A 20,054-nucleotide genomic window follows, 5' to 3' on the forward strand; every position below is an offset into this window, starting at 1 on the left:
CTATGAGGTTGTTTTAGTTTTAATCTTATGTCCTGCCTAGATCAGAATACCAAGCACCTGACACACGGACATGGTCAAACAGGAACTAGAAAAAAAAAATCAGTATTTGTAAGTCCATTGTAACTAAGTAGTATGGGGAATTGTTTTATTTTATAACCTGTGCAATTTGTTTGAATCCACACTGTTTTTAGACTATATTTTCTGAAGTTGTGTTTTGGAGGAAGTATGGACATGCACTAAAAACATCAATGCATGTTTCAGAGCCCCAGTTAGTAAATTCCCAGTTTCTCAAGGTCGTCCAAGTCCAAAATAAGAATATGGAAGTCCAGTCGGCCAAATCCATGCTCTCAGAAAGGAGCACTGGTAATTGTAAGGCAGATTCTAACAGAAATTGTCAAAGGGGCATTGCTTGAAATAACAAAGTTCAGTTTACTCCACTGAGGCAAACTTAGGGCCTATGAAGAATTCTCTTCTCTCTATTGATTGCAAAAGTCATGCTGGGAAGGCTTATCTGCCTCTCTCTGCTATCAACATTAAAGGGTCAGAAATACATTCTTATATAATCTAGCATACCTTGATCAGATTTCTGGACCTCAGTTTTCTCATCTGAAAATTGGCAATGAGAGTACCTAATTCAAAGAACAATTGTGAAGATGTAATCAGTTAATGTGTAAAGTGTGTATTGGTTGTATTTTAAATATGCATCAGAGCCACTTTGATCATTTATTATAATTTCATTTTACTTATAGTTCATCTACCTAATTTAACTAAATATTCTTTGAAACTATATTATAAACCTATAATTTAAACTTATAACACCTTTGGAGTTAGTCAAAATACCACTGAATTTATTACTTGCTACAAGTTGTGCATGGTTAAAAAATTAGTCAATTAAATTTCAGAAGGCATTTTTTATTTCCTGTACTAGTGTCTGACTAAGGATAAACCTTCCTCCCCTACCTCAGGACTTTGTCACAACTGAAATTTCCTGGGCTATGGTGCAGTTGTGGATCCCCTTCCCTCTGGAAATGATTTTTCTTTGGCCTGACTATACTGACACCCTCACTCCACATGGCTATGACTTTTTTTTCTTCTCCAAGATTAAATGCAATCATTGTCTTCTTGGAAAGACATGTCGGGATAGCTTACCATCTAATTAAAGATGCCTCTTCTTTTTCTCTTATTTTTACTTCGTGCTTATTTGACTTTCCAAATAGACTTTAAGTCCCTTGAGGACTGGGCAATTTCATTCAAATTTGTATCCCTGATTCTAGGAAAATGCCTGGATCATATTAGATATTAGACATACTTTGAATGAATGAATGGAAAAAAAAATGTGAGACTTGCAAAAATTTTAATATAGTTGCGTAATGTTCATATTTGCTTGGTTACACCATTCTTTAAACCTTTTTGGAAGATTTTAGTATGCAGACATTTGCCACTTAGTGGCTCTCATCACCAAATGGGGTTCTGATTGCCTAAAAGAATGAATTAAAAACCCAGAGAAACCAATGCAAACCATTGGCACTAGGAGAATCTGACCTAACCTTTTATCAGTAATAATAACAACTATGGAAATGAAGCATGAACAAAATAACTTAGTATTGTCAATTTCTAAAAAAATAAGAAGATAAACTCCTTCTAGGTGTTTTATTAATTGTTTTGTTGTAAAGAATTCAGTTATGCTTCAAGTAGATATGTTCAGCAATTATGTATATTGGCTAAATGTTATAAAGACAAATAGCAAGTGGATGGGTATGATACACATTCTTATTTCAACCAGTAGTAGCTAAGTTTATACAAAATTACAGAAGTTTTTAATCCATATTTGGGAACTTTAACAAATAGAAAAGATAACATACTAAATCTCAGAGTTAGTGAAACGCTGATATGTTTTCTAGATTCTCTTTCACCAACTTCTCTTAGATATAGATCATTTTGCCTAAAACAAATTGAAAAGACAAAGGTATATTCACCAGAAATTCTGTTCCCATGACTAATGAAAAATATTATGTTAGACCTTAACTGAAGTAACCTTATAATTATTTCTAATCTGTTACATTTGTAAAGATATAACCTATGCAAAAAATTTTATCATTAAAATGCTAAAATTGTGCTGGTCAGATTTAAGTCTAATGTTATTTGAGAAGCATACAACTTGATCAAATATAAGAGTTTAACAAAATATAAGAAGAGCCAATGGCAGCATCTGCTTTCTCGATTACCTTTGGGCGTATGTTTATGGTATTAACCACTTGAGATGTCATGGACCAAATGTCTGATAAATTACTCTGCCAAATTCATAGGAATTCAAAAAATGAGATTTCCAGAGGATAAGGAAAGAACTGTGTTTATAGCGTAATTTGTCATCATATCTGATTGTGGTTTTTACTTATTTCCCTTGCTAATATTCTGCCAATGATAATCTGAAATCATCTGGACTACTTTTTTTTAACATCTGATATTTATAATATACCTTATGATATGTGGAGATCACTTCTGGATAGTTTTATATCTACTCATTGAGCTAATTCAATAAAAACTTTTTTCTGTATATATAATCAGTTATCTCAACAGTTCTAGAGAAATGTTATGCATTATATGTTAAAGGTTTGTGTATTTGCAGTCACAAAGTGGTTGATTTACTGCCTTCATTATCTAATTTTCATTGTTAATAACTTATTATACAAATATTATGGATCATAGATGCTCATTAAAGTACTCAAAAGCAGAGAATTGAATCTGGAGTAAGGAGGTTCATACTTCTTCATTAATCAACATCCTAATCATTTTATAGAAATTAAGTTTAATTCTAAAATTTAGCAGCACTGAGGTAAGTTTTGAGTGTTCTCCAAACATCCCCATGACCAAAGGTTTGCAGAATGGAAATGCTATTCTTCTTCATGAAAAGAATACCACCTGCCCTTAATCAGTCCTAGCAATGCTTATATTTGAGGGGAAAAAAAATGCGTAAGTCATTTAGATCCCAAAACAACTTCAGAGGGAAATTTAGTAATAGCTATGTTCTTTATTTCCTAAATTTAATCAGCAAATCCCCTAGTCAAAAATAACTCATTCTGGTTTAATATCTTGAAAGTGAAACCACACCCCAGGACATTTTCACCTCAAATTAGTTGAGCTCATTGTCCATCTTCAGCCTGCATCCCGACACTGTTACAGGATTAGGTTGTGAGCATTTTTAGTGTCCAGAGAGGTATTTATGTATTCCATAGTTCATTGTAGCAGAACTTTTCTGCATTTTTCTAAAGATTATGTACACAATTGTTAAGAGCATTTTGGAAAGAGCAGGGAACCTCAAATACACCCGTATTTTTCATTACTTTCCAGAGGCTATTTCTTAAATTGTAAGGACTAGATCATATCCTGTAGACTATCACTTTGTGCACTGCTGAAAGGGAAGACTGGGTCACCACCAAATCCCTAACTGAGACCAAATTAGAATAAATGATTGCTAAATTCTCCAGCCTAATTGTGACTAGCGTGTATTTGACATTTGCTAAGAAATCAGTTAAAATAAAGAGAACATTTTCAGAGGCAAGGAGTAGTTTTGCATTAATGATAGCCTCCCTTGCCTTGCTGACTGTTTGCATTATTCATAATGTCATTATCAGGACTATTCGATGCTGAATGATTTGTTCCCCCAGAAATTGTACGGCTTGACCAGATAAGTAATATCTGTAGTCTGTATTTATTCTTATGATGTCTTACTTGGGTAAAGCTTCTTTTATCTCTGTTGTGAGCTTACTTACTGTTGCTCAGCGGGATGTACCACCAGTGACATAAGCTTTATTCATTTATAGATCCAGAACACTGCATCAAAGTATTAAATCCTGCAAATATGGGGGAAAACTCAAAGGCTTTAATCCTCGGACTGGCAATCATCATTGTTCTGCTGCCATATGTCAGCGCTGAAGTTAAGTTTTGTGTCTGCGCTCCTCAGGAAGGCATGCAGCCAGGTGCCGCCTGTTTGTTTGTTTAAGACAGAGTCTTCCCTGCCACCACAATAACTTTGCCATTCAAACCCCTTTCATCCACACAGAATGAAGTAACCAGAGCCATACAATGAAATACCAGCATGTCCTTTCAGAACTGATTGGTCTATTTCATAGCTCCTTTCTTATTCTAATTAAACCAGCTTAGGAGAGGGCTATGTTTTAGCATCTTTGGCTTCTCAACGACATGGAAAGACAGAGAAGAATTAGAGCATTTAAAAAGCTCTCTGCTGTAAAAGCAAGGTTTAAAGGTCTAGAGCTTCCCCCCCATCTCCAGCCAAAAGATCATCTTTTGAAATCTTCTCCATCAGCTACCCTCTACACATACCAATTTCAATTTTATAACACCCCTTGCTGTGCATCTCTTGGCAGGAATCTTGACCATCTTGCAGAGTCTTGCATGAATAATTCATTTAAGTGTCCTGCTGATTCTCAAAAGCCTGGATTACTGCTTTGGAAGAAATGTTTAATAGGATTCTTCCAAACAATCCAAAATATAGCTCCAAGTTCTATGGGTTCTCTCTCTAACGAGGCCAGAGTGCAATAAAAGAATTAACGTGCTGCAAACCCAAACACACTGGAGGCCCTTCAACCTGTATCTTGCTGGACTGTAACCTGATAATGGAAGGTTAGTATTTTAAATTAGGGTCACAGTTTTCCAGAGACATGATTCTAAAGTACAGAGTTTGAGTTCAAGACATTGGCACGATTACTTTTTGTTAGACCTTGGGGCTTTGGCCTTTCTTAGATAATATCGAAGGGCCTCGGAGAAACAGGCAGACAAGCAACTGAGAGAAGTACTGAGTAGGTTGTGGGCAAACAAATCCTCTACATAGCAGCTAGTGTGACAGCCTGCTGCTACCCAATGACACTGTAGTGCTCCTATCAGCGGAATATTCAAAGATATACCGTAGACTCAGAAACTTGTGTCTTTTTAAGCCCTGTCTTGGTGATTTTATTGTCTCTCTTCACCTTTTCCTCCTCTTCCATTTCCCTTGAATGCTCATGAAAGTCTGCTTTTAACAAAGTCTTTAAAATGTTTTTATACTAGCCTGTAAATGACTGATGGCCTAAATTTTAACCCACTCTCAAACTTACTCACCCAGGATGATTTGCATTTTAAACCACGAAGAGAGTCAGAAACTTAAAAGACTCTCTCTATTGAGGCTTTTTGTTTAATAACTTTGAAAACAGTAAAAGTAATACTTGATTTTTGTAGAAAAACAAGGCAAAAGAAAATTTAAAAATGACAAAAGTCACAACATCTTGACATTTTGCATATTTATCCATATTCATATTTTATATCTACATACTATTTATCTATAGGTCTACTTTATATAACATATATCCATCCATACAACTTTACAAAGATAGACTAATCGACAGCAGAACTTTAAACTGCAGTGAATTTCCAAGGAGTATCTATTCCCTGGGGGTCCCAGTACAGGTCATACAGGTCAGTGGATTTTAAATTGTGTTTCATAGATCCCTAAGGATTAGTTGAAGCAGTTGAATTGGGTAGCTTCTTTTTGCCCTTCCAGATCTATGTTCACCTTTTTCTACATGGCTCTATTCCTCTTGAGACTACTCGAATGGATTATATCAGTAGGCACCCTTATCCATTGGGTTCAACGAAAGAGAAAATCAGCAGGAGCTCATGAGGAAGGAAGAACGTGAGATTAGGGTATTTATACTCCCCGATTTCCTCTCTTGAGAGTGGGAGGTAATAGCACACAACTCTTTCTGCTTCTGGGCTTTAATAACCAATACCTCGCCTCTCTCCATTAGGCCTAGGGACAGTAACTTCCTGTCCTGGTTATTACTGCTTCCGAACAAACCACCCCCAAACTCAGTGTCTTAAAATTATAATCATTTATTTGTCAGAGAACCTACAGTTTTTTCAGAGCTAGGTAGGGAAAGCTCATTTCTGCCTCTTACCACATCAGCCGCAGTGGCTCAGCTCGAGCTGGGGGATCTACTTCCAAGAAGGCATCCTCCCGTGTCTAAGGGCCAGGGCCCCAGTTTTCCCTTCTCATGGGCCTCTACATGAGCTGCTTGGACGTCCTCACAGCTTGGTACATGGGTTCCAAACACGAGCTCCTCAAACAAAGCCAGGTGCGGAAGCCGCCCCACCCCTTAGGGTGCAGTCATGGAAGTCACATAGCATCGCTTCTGCTATCGTCACGAATGCTCCAGGATTAAAGGGAAGGGAATGGTGACACCACTTTTCAAGGGGAGGAATACCAAATGTCATTGTTGGAAGAGCATGTGGGATGAGAAATATTGTGATCACTTAAAATGCAATCTGTCACACTGCTTCCCACTGTTTCTTTGGTTGTTGTTGTTTTGTTTGTTTGTTTTAATTGGTTGGAAAATCTTTATTTTCTGTAACATGCTATATAATTTAACTGGTATGATCAGTTTATTCAAACACCATAATTACATGGAAGCTTGGGTAGGGAGTGAGATCTGGTTTGTTTGTGCAGGTTAGTGTGAAGCCCTAATACATCCCAGAGTAATTTGGGCAGAAGATAAAAAAGTATTTGAAAAGCCCCCTTGAAGGACTGGGGGGAAATGTGGAAATGTTAAACTTCTCCACCTGGGAAATTTCTTATATTCTCATAAACATTGGGAACTAACAAGATAGTAGGCTGAGCCCCTGATCTCGGGGCCCGCCATTATGAAGCCTGCCACTACAAAGGAGAGGTTAAGCCCACCTATAACTGTGCCCAAGAGCCACCCCCAGAGTACCTCTGCCATTGCCCAGATGTGGCCCCCCACATCTGGCATCATGGGACCGAGAAAGCCCTCTTGACCAAAAGGGGGATGATAAACGAAACAAAGTCAAGTTTCAGTGGCTGAGAGACCCCAAATGCAGTCAAGAGTCACTCTGGAGGCCACTCCCATGCATTATATAGACATCCCCCTTCAGTTTTTAGCATATTAGAATAGCTATAAAGTAATACCTGAAACTGACGAACTGCAACCCAGCAGCCCCGACTCCTGAAGACCGTGCAACTGTATAGCTCATAGGGTGTGACCATGCGACCGCGAAAACACTGTGGCTCACACTCCCCCTATCCAGCACGTGGACAGATAAGCAGAAAAATGGGGACAAAAAAGTAACTGAATCCCACTGTTCTTAAACATAGGATACTGAGCTATCTTTTGGGCTTCCTCGCATCCTGTCTACACCTTTGTAAATGATCTCTTTATTAAATTATCCTCAAATTACCAATTTTGAGAATGTCTTATTTTCCTGCTCAGACCTTGCCTAACACAGGGAGGGCACAGAGAAGGATGGTTCCAAGCAGCAAGGCTAGGAACCAACTTCCATTTCAACTACTGCAGTGGGTCTTTATTTTTCACTTTTTCATTGTAGTATATTATACAGAGCATGAAATTTGCCATTCTAACCATTTTCAAGTGGTTCAGTAGCATTAATTATACTCATAACGGTGTGCCACCATCACCTCTATCTATTTCCAAAATTTCTCACCACCCAAACAGAAACTCTGTACCCATTCAGCAATAACTCTCTATCACCCTCTTCTCTCAGCCCCTGGTAACCTCTAATCTACTTTTGTCTCTATGAATTTACCTATTTTAAATAATTCATATAACTGGAATCTTACACTATGTGTCTTTTTGTATCAGGCTTATTTCTCTCAATAAGATGATTTCAAGTTTCATCCATGTTGTAGCATGTATCAGACCTTCATTCTTTTTACAGGTGAATGATATTCCATTGCCTGAATATACCATATTAGGTTTATCCACTCATCTGTTGATGGAAGCTTGGGTTGCTTCCACCTTTCGGCTATTGTGAATAATGCTGTGATGAACACTGGTGTACAAGTATCTGTCTGAGTCCTTGTTTTCAATTTTTATGGGTATATACCTAGGAGTGGAATTGCTGAGTCATATGGTAGTCATTCGTTTAACTTTTTGAGGTATTTCCAAATCAATTTCCACAATGACTACACCATTTTACCATTGCACCTGCATAGTATGAGAAAGTATGAGGGTTCCAGATTATCCGTATCCTCACCAAAACTTTTTGTTTTTTTCTTTTTTGTTATTATTATAGCCATCCGAGCATCTGTGACGTGGTGTCTCATTGTGGTTTTGATTTGCATTTCTCTAATGACCAATGATGTTGAGCATCTCCTCATGTGCTTATTGGCAATTTTCATATTTTCTTTGTAGAAATACCTATTCAAGCCCTTTGTCCATTTTTAATTGAGTTGTTTGCCTTTTCGTTGTTGAGTTGTAGGATTTCTTTAAATATTCTGGATATTAGATACTTAACAGATATATGATTGGCAAATATTTTCTCCCATTCTCTAAGTTCTCTTTTCACTATCCTGATAGTATCCTTTGATGCAAAAAAAGTTTTTAATTTTGATGAAGTCCAATTTATCTATTTTTTCTTTTGTTGCCTGAGCTTTTGGTGTGATTTTTAAGAAACCAAAGATTTATTTTTTTATCATGATCCCCAAGCTTTATTTTTTAATACATATGTTTTCCTACTACAAAAGATTTCATTTGCATAAACTATTTTTCTGCTAAATGAATGTTTTACCAACACTGCTTGAAGTCCTTGAGTATTTTGTTACCAGTTTTAAAACCTCCTTCCTACCTACTGTAATAACTCCTAGTCAAACCCTTACAAGTTTGTACATCTCATCATGGAAATTGATTCTTTCTCCTTGGTTTATCTCCAGGTATGTGCAAAGTATGTTCACTGTTCAGAAGCTTTAACAAAGCATTATGATCCCCAGATTCCCTGACCTATCAACAGTGACAGTGAAGGTGTCAACCTCAAACTTGAATGAACTGTTCAAACACTGGTCATCCACAGGAATAGTTTTTAAACATGGTTTAAACAAGATTTTTTACCCCTCTTTCTAAAGCACATCTCTTCTCAGCTGCAGCCCTCCAGATGCCCACTGGACCCTCACAAGGAAATAAGATGGCAGGATTTTCAGATCTAGTCTTCTTGTCAGAACAAGAAGAAAATAGAATAGAATGGGACTGCTTCACTGTTCAGCTGGTAGAACTGAATTCTCTTGGAAAATAAAAATAGAAAAATTCAGTATTTTGGCTAGGGGAGCATAAATTGAAAGTAATAACATTTTTTTTCTCCTTCATTTCTTGCCTATAGGACACTTTCTCTATGTGAGACTGAAAGCACTAGAATTGGTAAAGTTAATGAAGCAGAAATAAATGAAGAGATGAATATGAATAAGTCATAGGAAAATTTAAACCTCAGGTAATTGTGCATGTATTTGCCTTATTATTTTTAAATGGACAATCGAAATACTGTCACAAAAATTATAATAAAGAAGAACAATCTAGAGAATCCCTCCCAAAAAACAACACTTTTAACTCATCCATAAATACTATGGTTTGAAATATTCAATGCTATTTTCCATTATCTCCTGTCATGTAGGATAGAGTTGTGTTTAGATCCTTGTATCATTTAGGGCTGGTAAAGAGACAGAAACCATATCTCTTATTGTAACAGATGGAATGTGATGTAAAGAATTTTTAATTACATTTAAAGTTATCAACTAGGTAACTGAAAAGGTAAAAAAAGAAACTAAGGTGTCATGGAAATGGCAACCACAGGAAGCAGCTACCACTACCAGGGATGGAAAAACCAAGGGAAAGGTTGGGATTATGAGAATTTAGAAGCTTAGAAGGAGAGTCCTATGGAACTGACACACAGACTTCTCAGGCAAGGGCTTTGTTAGCTAGCGCTAGTGTGTCTGAGCTCGGGGGGAAATCCCAAAGGCCAGGGCACAGACATTTGGGGAGAGTGTATCAGAAAACTCATGCTAATATTTCTAAGGTGGACATAATGAGGCTGGTTCTGCAGGTTTAGAAAAAGCTATACAATAGAAACACAGCTGCTTCCGGGGTGAAGAGATATTGCTTGGGTGATGCCCCCAAGAAAAGGAGGCCTACAGGAAGCATAGGGGAAGGAACAAGCCCCTTCTCCCCCTTCACTACTCCAGCTCTCTTTATTGCACCCTGTTGGAAGAGGCTGACAGTGAGCTGCTGACAAAATGGAACTGTGATTTGCAGAGTTCCAGCCCCAGCACCACAAAGAAGAGCGTAGAAGGATGGGTTTGGACAACAGCTTGATAACTGGCAAAGTCATTCCTTATAAAAGTCGGGGTCTACATTAGTTATTAATTGCTGCATAAAAACCACCCCAAAATGTAGTGACTTTAAAAAATCAAACCTTTATTGCCTCAGTTTCTGTGGGTCAGGAATCCAGGGGCAACTTAGCTGGCTGCTTTTGGATTACGGTCTCTTACAAGGCGCCAATCAAGATGTCAGCCGAGGTTGAAGTCATCTCAGAGCTTGACTTGGGGAGACCCTCTTCCAAACAATTCACAAGGTTGTCTGTGGGCCTCAAAAGAAACAGTTCCAAGCCCACTCACTTTCCAAGCAGGTCTCATATCTTTGATGATGTTGGCTGGAGACTGCAGGGCAATAATTATTCTTGTCACTGGGAATTTTTTCTCTCCTGCTGTCTCTGGTTTTGATGTGAATACTGCTCCAGGTGATGGCATTCTGATACAATTTTACCCCACCCCCTCCAGTCCTCCCACAGAAGACACTAAACCAAAGCTCACCAAAGCTTCCAACGAGATGCTTATTCCTTGGATGTTGAACCTCAAGTAAGTAAAAAAGGAATAAGAAGAAATGATTGCAGATGACTCATTAAAGTGGTGGCTGTGACAGTAGTGGCAAGTCCTGCATATGATGTTGTATTAGTTAGGGTTCTCCAGGGAAACAGAACCAACAGGAGATATCAGTAAATATGAGATTTTATAAAAGTATCTCATGCAACTGTGAGGATGCGGGAGTCCAAATTCCATAGGGCAGGCAGCGAGCTGACAACTCTGATGAAGGTCCTTGATGAAATCCCCAGGAGATGGTGGCTGGCTGAAGCAGAAACGAAAGCTCTCTCTCTTCTTCCTTAAAAGTTGTCAACTGATTGGATTAAATTCAGCTGATTGAATTCTCTCATTGCGGAAGACACACCCTTTATTGATGTAATCAGCCACAGATACAGTCAATTGACTGATGATTTAGCAAACCAGCCTTCTGGTTTATTAACCAGCCACAAATGTCCTTGCAGTAATGGATAGGCCAGTGCTTGCTTGACCAGATACCTGGGCACCATCACTTGGCAAAGTTGACATATGAACCTAACCATCACAGATGTTCTTACTACTGTCCTTCCTAATTCCCCTTCAGAGCCTTCCAGAACTGCCTTGGTTACTACCCCCAGTAGAATCAGTAAGCAACATCTAGAGATATCCTTCCAACAGATCCATTTTGCTAAAAATAATCTTCAGTACTTGTTGCTCTAATTAATAATACTAAGTTATAAACTAGAGCATAATCTAGTCTTTCTTTTCCATTTTTCTCCCAACATGAGATTAATTGCTGCTAACACAGATGCATTACAATAAGGCTTTTTTCTTTGAGAGCTTTATTCTCTCCTATAGATAGTTTTTAAGATGCTTGAAGTATATGCAATATTGGTACAGAAAACTTTAATTAAGACTGCTGAACATTTGTAAATGATGTAAATTGTTTTCCCTATTCATCTTAGGACACGAAATCAAGTAATTAGATTATCTAGAGAATTTTCCTACAACTTATTTGTTAGAAACCAATTACATATAGAGGAGTAATGTAGCTCAGTGTACACACACACATGTATCCTATCTCTATCTCCTAATTAATCTATCTGTCTACCTATCTAATCTCCCATGTCTATGATGCAGATAGGTAATAAATAGTTCAGGACATTCTTATGATTATTCCCTTAAAATTTCTCTCCTAGTGATTTCTACCATAGGAAACAGTATGAATTTGGAGTCCTTTGGCAGGCTTGCAATTTTTTCCATAAACAATATTTTCATTTCCCTTAGACACAAACAGATGTAAAGAAGATAGGAAAATTGCATTTACTGAGCACCTACTCTGTACCAGCTCACTGAGCGTGGTGCTTTTCAAAAATTATCTCATGTGATTCTTGCCATAATCCAATTACACAGACATTGTTGTTCTCATTTCTCATTTTACTGATGACAAAACTGAAGCTATAAAATCTTTATAAAAATACACATAAAATAAATGAGGTAAGTAGGATTTGAAAGAGGACAATCTCTCTCAAAAAGGCTTAAATACCCCTGGCCCCCTCCCAACCACATATGGCTAAGACTTATGGCCTGAAACACTGCTAGCCATATTGCGTCTTTGAGCTTTTTGGGAAAATACGTCTCCTCAGAGTAGGTAAAACTCTATAGGTAATGTCCTGACAAGAAGATTAAGCATTTAGTGAATTAGAAACAGGCACCTCTACCTCTGGGAAGATGCAACTTTGTGCCAGGTCACTGAGCTTGGAGAGCAGAGCAGGGGTTGCATTTCAACCTCTACTCACCAGTTTGGCTGGGCATTTTCTAGGCAGCATTGGGTGGAGTACAACCTACACAACTAAATGTGATGATCTTTCCTCATCATCACCTCTGGAAAAAAAAACCCTCTTTAAGATCCCTCCTTTATTCAGACAACATACCTTTCTGCCCTAAAATGTTTTGGTTTTCTCCTCATTTCTCTTTTATATATTAATTCCAAGTATATAGCATTTTGGTAACCTATTGCTGCATAACAAATCGTCCCAGAACTTAGCAACCTAAAGTAACAAACATTTGTTGTCTTACATAGATTTTAAGCATCTGGAATCTAGGAACAGCTTGTATGGGTGGTTCTGGCCCAGGGTCTCTCATGAGGTTATAGTCGGCTGGGGCACTGCTCATCTGAAGCTCTACTTGGGCTACAGGATCTGCCTCCAAGCTCACTTAGGTGGCTATTGGCAGGAGGCTTCAATTTCTCACCATATAGCCTCTGCATAGGGCTGTTCATGACATGATTTTCCCCAGAGTGAGTGATGAAAAGAGAGAGAAAGACAGAAACCAAGCTGAAAGCAGTGACTTTTAAAACCTATTATTAGAAGTGAAGTACCACTACTTCTGCAGTATGCCATTGCTTACATTGAGCAATCCTGGTGCAGTGTACAAATCACTGAGGGTCATCTTTAAGGACAGCTATCACATATGGCTAAGACTTATGGCCTGACTTTATGTGCCAACAATCTGATGAGATAAAAATCGTTGATGTTCAAGTCTCTGTGGAAAAGAGTTTAGTAGTTCTTCAGAAAGTTAAACATAGAATTACAACATCACCTGGTGATTCCACTTCCAGATTTATACCAAAACCACTGAAAACCTGGACTTAAACAGATACTTGTACACATGTATTCCTGGCAGCATTATTCACAATAGTCAAAAAGTGGAAGCAACCCAAATGTCCATCAACAGGTGAATGGATAAGCAAAATATGGAATATACACAATGGAATACTACTAACTTGTCAAAAGGAATGAAGTTTTGATACATGCTACACTATGGATGAACCTTGAAGACATTTAATTGAGTGAAATAAACCAAACACAAAAAGACAAGTACTGTATGGTTCCACTTAAATGAAATATCTAGAATAAGCAAATTCTGAGAGACAGAAAGATTACAGGTGACCAGGGGCCCGGTTGGGTGGGAGTAGGGAATGGGAAGTTATTGCATAATGGGTATCAAGTTTGTGTTTTGGGGAAAGAAAAGTTTAGGTAAAAAATGGTTGTGATGGTAGCGCAATATTGTGAATATAATTAATATCACTGAATTATACACATGGAAGTAGTGAAAGTGGGAAATTTCGTGTTATATGTTTGTTCCTACAATTAAAAAGTGGCTAATATTCAGTTGACACTCAGTGGTACATGTGTTTACAGGCATCTGTTTTATCAAATGGGTCATCTTTTTGTGTCCAACCCATTATTAAATATTTTAAATATCAATATTATCCCTACTTTACAAATGTTGAAAGTGAGGTTACTAGACCTCAATTCACTCCTTAAATAAATGGCAGAATTGGGCTTGGAACCCAAAAAAATATTAATTACCATGCTGTTACTTCCTTTACTGTATTCAATTTTAATTTAAATTCATCAATGCTGGAAGTAAGCTGGCATGACACCAATACCAAACATGTTTCTACATGGGTAAGTTTCAGTAATATATTAAATATAAAAGGCTCTTTTAAAACTAACTTGAAGTTAAAAATCCAAGGAAGAGATTTTATCATTAGACGGGTCAGCGGCTCATTTCAACTTGGGTGTTCAAAGAGCAGAGCCCATGCTTCAGATAATGAGCTTATCTCATTTTGAAGAAGACATTCTACATTACTGTTTTCTTCTGGCTTATATATAACATTTGGATTCAAGTTTTAAGGGGACAAACTTCCTCCCAAATATTTACCTTGTAAGTGCCAGTTCCACATGACTGAATTTAGGGAGATGGGGGTGGGTATTTACACAGCCCACAACAACAAAAAAGACTCCATTCTATTTATAAATATTATCAGTTGAAGCAGGTTGACAGGAAAAAATGCCAACTTGGCTGGATCTTACTTTTTTCAATAGATGCTAAGCAACTTATACAAATGCTGCCTGAAGGCTGAGTTCAGTTTTGTTACCAAAAAGCGGCAAATAATAACAAACATATTTCATAATAAAATAATTAGTACACGTGATTACTTTGTTATCGAAATGTAAATTTATGCACTTATGAAGAAAAAGTGTAAGTAGTTAATAGAAACCCTTTTATCTCTAACCCAGACTCATTTTTAGGCAACATTTAAATAGCCCATGGGAAACTGAAACTAAGGCAAAAATATGGATATAAGTTCAGGCCAAAATCCTAACAACTGCTGCTTTTCGTAGAGCTAACCATTCCCAACCCCCCAATGTATCAGTGACCCTTGACTTTGGGGTAATGTAAAGTATATTTTATCAGCCATATAGCATCCCTAAGCTACAGAAATCAAGCTACACCCAGGACAAAGTGTGACTAAGAAAATTGGCTACCACACATTAATAAGCTCACACATTTTAATACCACCTCAAATACGCTTTCAGTTTTTCCATTTCCTGACCAGCAACCACTCCCATACTCAGAAGCAGGGCACAAGTGGTGGGGATGGAGGGACTGAAACCTCCATCCCTTTTTCTCTGGAGAAATCTTCTCTTACTCACTTAGACCTTAAGTATACAGAACAAGCCATACCACACCTCAAAAATCCTAAACAAGTATCCCGGACACTCTCCACATTTCCCACCTAAAACTTTCTTCAGCAGCTTTTCCTGGATCTGCCTTCTGGGGGCTTCCTGAGTCACAGAAGTATTCTGATTCAATTATCTGCAAAGGAACATATCAAAGGAAAGTCATTGTGGAGATGTCTGGCCTCTCAGAATTGCGTTGCCTAGAGGAGCTCATGTTAGAAATGTAGAAGATGAAGTTTTCTGTTTGAATTCAATTCCAGTTAGATTTTAATATCAGACCTCCCTATGATTATTAATATTGCACTACACAATTTTCAAAACATTTAATTTGCCCTCAACTACCCTTACTGGCTCTGTATTTCTATTACGACATTTGCATTTTCTCCACTTTCTTTTTTGTCTGTGTGAACAGCTTTTAATCAGAATCCTATTCTGCCCTTGAAAATGTAACTTTCCCAAACTAAGTTTGTAAAACCTAAACCTTCTTCCACCTAGCTTTGTGTATCAGAATCTTACTAACATCAGTGATTTATGTCTAACGAGTCCTTAGAATAAAGAAAAAAATGGGGGAGGAGGGCCAATTTTAATAACTCTCTCCCTTTGCTTCTCTTAATGAAGATTTATTTATTTATTTTTTTAATTAAATTCAGTTTTATTAAAATACATTCACACACCATACAATCATCCATGGTATACAATCCACTGTCCACAGTATGATAACATAGTTAAGCGTTCATCACCACAGTCTATCTCTGAACATTTTCCTTACATCAGAAAGAACCAGAACAAGAATAAAAAATAAGTGAAAAAAAGAACACCCAAATCATCCCCTCATCCCACCCCATTTGTCCTTTAGCTTTTATCCCCATTTTTCTACTCATCCATACACTAGATAAAGGGGGTGTGATCCACAAGGTCTTACAATCACACTGTCACCCCTTGTAATCTACATTATTATATAATTGTCTTCAGGAGTCCAGACTGCTGGGTTGGAGTTTGGTAGTTTCAGGTATTTACTTCTAGCTATTCCAATACATTAAAGCCTAAGAGGTGTTATCTATATAATGCATAAGAATGCCCACCAGAGTGACCTCTTGACTCCATTTGAAATCTCTCAGCCACTGAAATTATTTTGTCTCATTTTGCATCCCCCTTTTGGTCAAGAAGATACTCTCAGTCCCATGATGCTGGGTCCACCTTCATCCCCGGGAGTCATATTCTGCATTGCCAGGGAGATTTACACCCCTGGGAGTCCGGTCCCATGTAGGGGGGAGGGCAGCGAGTTCACCTGTTGAGATGGCTCAGTTAGAGAGAGAGAGGGCCACATCTGAGCAACAAAGAGGTACTCAGGGGGAGACTCTTAGGCACCATTACATGCAAGTTTAGACTCTCCTTTGTGGTAATGAGCTTCATAAGGGCAAGTCCCATGCTCGAGGGCTCAGCACATCAAACCGCCAGTCCCAATGTTTCTGACAACATCAACACCAGCCCAGGTGAGGATGTCCAACACATCCGCACCTTCCCCCAGATCCTCAGGGCTGGGGAGAGGGAGGCTGTAAATATATTTTTTATTATCTGCCCAAATTACTCTGGGATGTGTCACTATTTCACCCCAGCCTATATTAACCTATCGTATCTCACTTTCTATTCAAAGTTCCATGCAATTGTGGTATTTGAACAAATCGACTGTAGAGTTGTACCATTTAGAAAATTTAGATCCTGTACCAAATAGATATGTATTCCCTTGGTCTCATATGGAAGTTGAAGTTTTAAAACACAATCAGTTTCAACCTTTACCCTTTGGCCTGGCTTGCCCTGGTCTTAACCAGACCTGCTTCATTCATATCACTAATTGAAGTCTGGGCTCTTTTTCAGCTTTTTTTTTTTTTTTTTTTTGACAGTGGCTGTATGCACTAATACTGACATTCATATCTGCCGAGCTCTGGCTCTGAGTTTCAGGTGTCTCAGAGATATGCATTGTTCCAGAGACCAATCAGGTTATACGCTAGGGGATCAGCATCTCAAAGTTTAGAGATAGGCCTTACAATTCAGGGATAGAGTTAACTGCTGTAAGAGCTTACAATCTAGGGACTATTACAATTATTATGTCCACGTTACGCTATGTTCCAAGATTCAATTCTGAGTTTACACATTGTAGTTAGTCCATATTGGTGAGGCATCATCCCTCTCACCATGTTTTCTCCAACACTTTTACTCCTATATATATAGTTTCCTACAATTTTATAGACTTATATTCACATACCATACATTTATTCACACTGTACAATCAGTTGTTCATGGTATCATCATAAAGTTGTACATTTATCACCACAATCAGCATTTGAACATACTGATTACTACAAGAAAAAAAATTTTTTTTTTTTAGCAGTAAGAAAAAAATGATAAAAAGAAAAATAACATGTCATACAATACAAATATACTAGTAAGGACAGCAAATAACACCGCTACCAAGAATCCCATATCCCTCCCCTATATCTCCCTCTCATATACATTTAGCATTGGCATATTGCCTTTGTTACATTTAATGGAGGTATATTACAATGTTACTGTTGACCATAGACTCCAGTTTGCTTTGATTATGTTTTTTCCTGAATACCATCCCCTTTTCAAATTTCTACATGGTTGACATTCATTTGCTTTCCCACATGCAAAAACATTTTTATATTTGTATATTTAGTAACAGTCATTGGCCACTCCAGTTTTTGCCACGTTATACAGTCCCAGTCTTTATCATCCATCTTTAACTCTGGGGTCATACATTCTCCTATCCCACCTCTTTCAGCTTTACTCACAGACATCTTTGTTCAGTGTACTTACAATACCGTGCTACCATCACACAGTATTATGCTATCTATTTCTGGATCTATGCAATCAATCCTAAACATTCTGTAGTCCTTCAGCATCAAATGGCTGATCTCTGCCCTCTTTCTATCTCCTGGTCGCCTGTGTTGTCAGCTTGTAACTCCCAAAGATTGTTCATTAATGTCTGTTCATATTAGTGAGACCATAAGGAATCTGTCCTTTTGTTTCTGGCTAACTTCACTCAACATAATGTCCTCAAGGTTCATCCACATTATTACATGATCCATGTCTTTGTTCTGTCTTACAGCTGCATAATATTCCATCATGTGTATATACCACAGTTTGTTTACCCACTCGTCCTTTGATGGACATTTGGGCTGTTTCCATCTCTTGGCAATTGTGAATAATGCTGCAATAAACATCGGTTTACAAATCTCTGTTTGTGTCTTAAGTTTCAGTTCCTCTGAGTATATACCTAGCAATGGAATAGCTGGGTCATATGGCAAATCTGTATTTAGCTTCCTGAGGAACCTCCACACTGTATTCCAGAGTGGTTGCACCATTCTACATTCCCACCAACAATGAATAAGTGTGCCTCTTTCTCCACATCCTCTCCAGCACTTGTCATTTTCTGTTTTTTTGGATAATGGCCATTCTGGTAGGTGTGAGATGATATCTCATTGTGGTTTTGATTTGCATTTCCTTAATAGCCAGAGAAGTTGAGCATTTTTTTCATATGCTTTTGAGCCATTTGTATTTCCTCTTCAGAAAAATGTCTGTTCATGTCTTTTGCCCATTTTTTAATTGGATTGTTTGTCTTTCTGTTATTGAGATGCAGGATTCCTTTATATATTCGGGATATTAAACCCTTATCTGATACGTGGTTTCCAAATATCATCTCCCATTGTGTAGGTTGCCTTTTGACTTTTCTGACAAAGTCCTTTGATGTGCAAAAGTGTTTAATTTTGAGGAGATCCCATTTGTCTATTTGTTCTTTGGTTGCTTGTGCCTTGAGTGTGAGGTCTAAGAGACCACCTCGTATCACAAGATCTTAAAGATATTGCCCTACATTTTCTTCTAAGAGTTTTATGGTCTTGGTGCTAATGTTTAGGTCTTTGATCCACTTTGAGTTAATTTTGGTATCAGGTGTGAAATGGACATCCGCTTTCATTCTTTTGGAAATGGATATCCAGTTCTCCAAACACAATTTATTGAACAGGCTGCTCTTTCCCAGTTGCTTTGGCTTCACTGCCTTATCAAAGATCAGCTGTCCGTAGATGCGAGAGTCTACTTCTGAACACTCAATTCGATTCCATTGATCAGTATATCTGTCCTTATGCCAGTACCATGCTGTTTTGAGCACTGTAGCTTTGTAATATGCTTCAAAGTCAGGTAGTGTGAGACCTCCCACTTCATTCCTCTTTCTCAAGATATTTTTGGCTATTCGGGGCACCTTACCCTTCCAAATAAATTTAGTTATTGGTTTTTCTATTTCTGTAAAGTAAGCTGTTGGGATTTGAATTGGTATTGCACTGAATCTGTAAATCAGTTTAGGTAAAACTGCCATCTTAACTATATTTAGTCTTCCAATCCATGAACATGGTATGTTCTTCCATTTTTTCAGGTCTTGTTCAATTTCTTTCAGCAGTTTCTTATACTTTTCTATGTAAAGGTCTTTTGTGTCCTTGGTTAAGTTTATTCCTAAATACTTGATTCTTTTGGTTGTTATTGTAAATGGGATTTTTTTTATTTCCTCCTCTTGTAGCACATTACTTGTGTATAGGAACACTATAGTTTTGCGTGTTGATCTTGTAGCCTGCTACTTTGCTGTATTCATTGACTAGTTCTAGTAGCTTTGCTGTAGATTTTTCCGGATTTCCTACATATAGAATCATGTCATCTGCAAATAGTGAAAGTTTTACTTCTTCCTCTCCAATTTGGATGCCTTTTATTTCTTTTTCTTGCCTAATTGATCTAGCTAGAACTTCCAGCGCAATGTTGAATAACAATGG

This window comes from Choloepus didactylus, chromosome 1, assembly GCF_015220235.1.
Source record: "Choloepus didactylus isolate mChoDid1 chromosome 1, mChoDid1.pri, whole genome shotgun sequence".
Taxonomy (NCBI): Eukaryota; Metazoa; Chordata; class Mammalia; order Pilosa; family Megalonychidae; genus Choloepus; species Choloepus didactylus.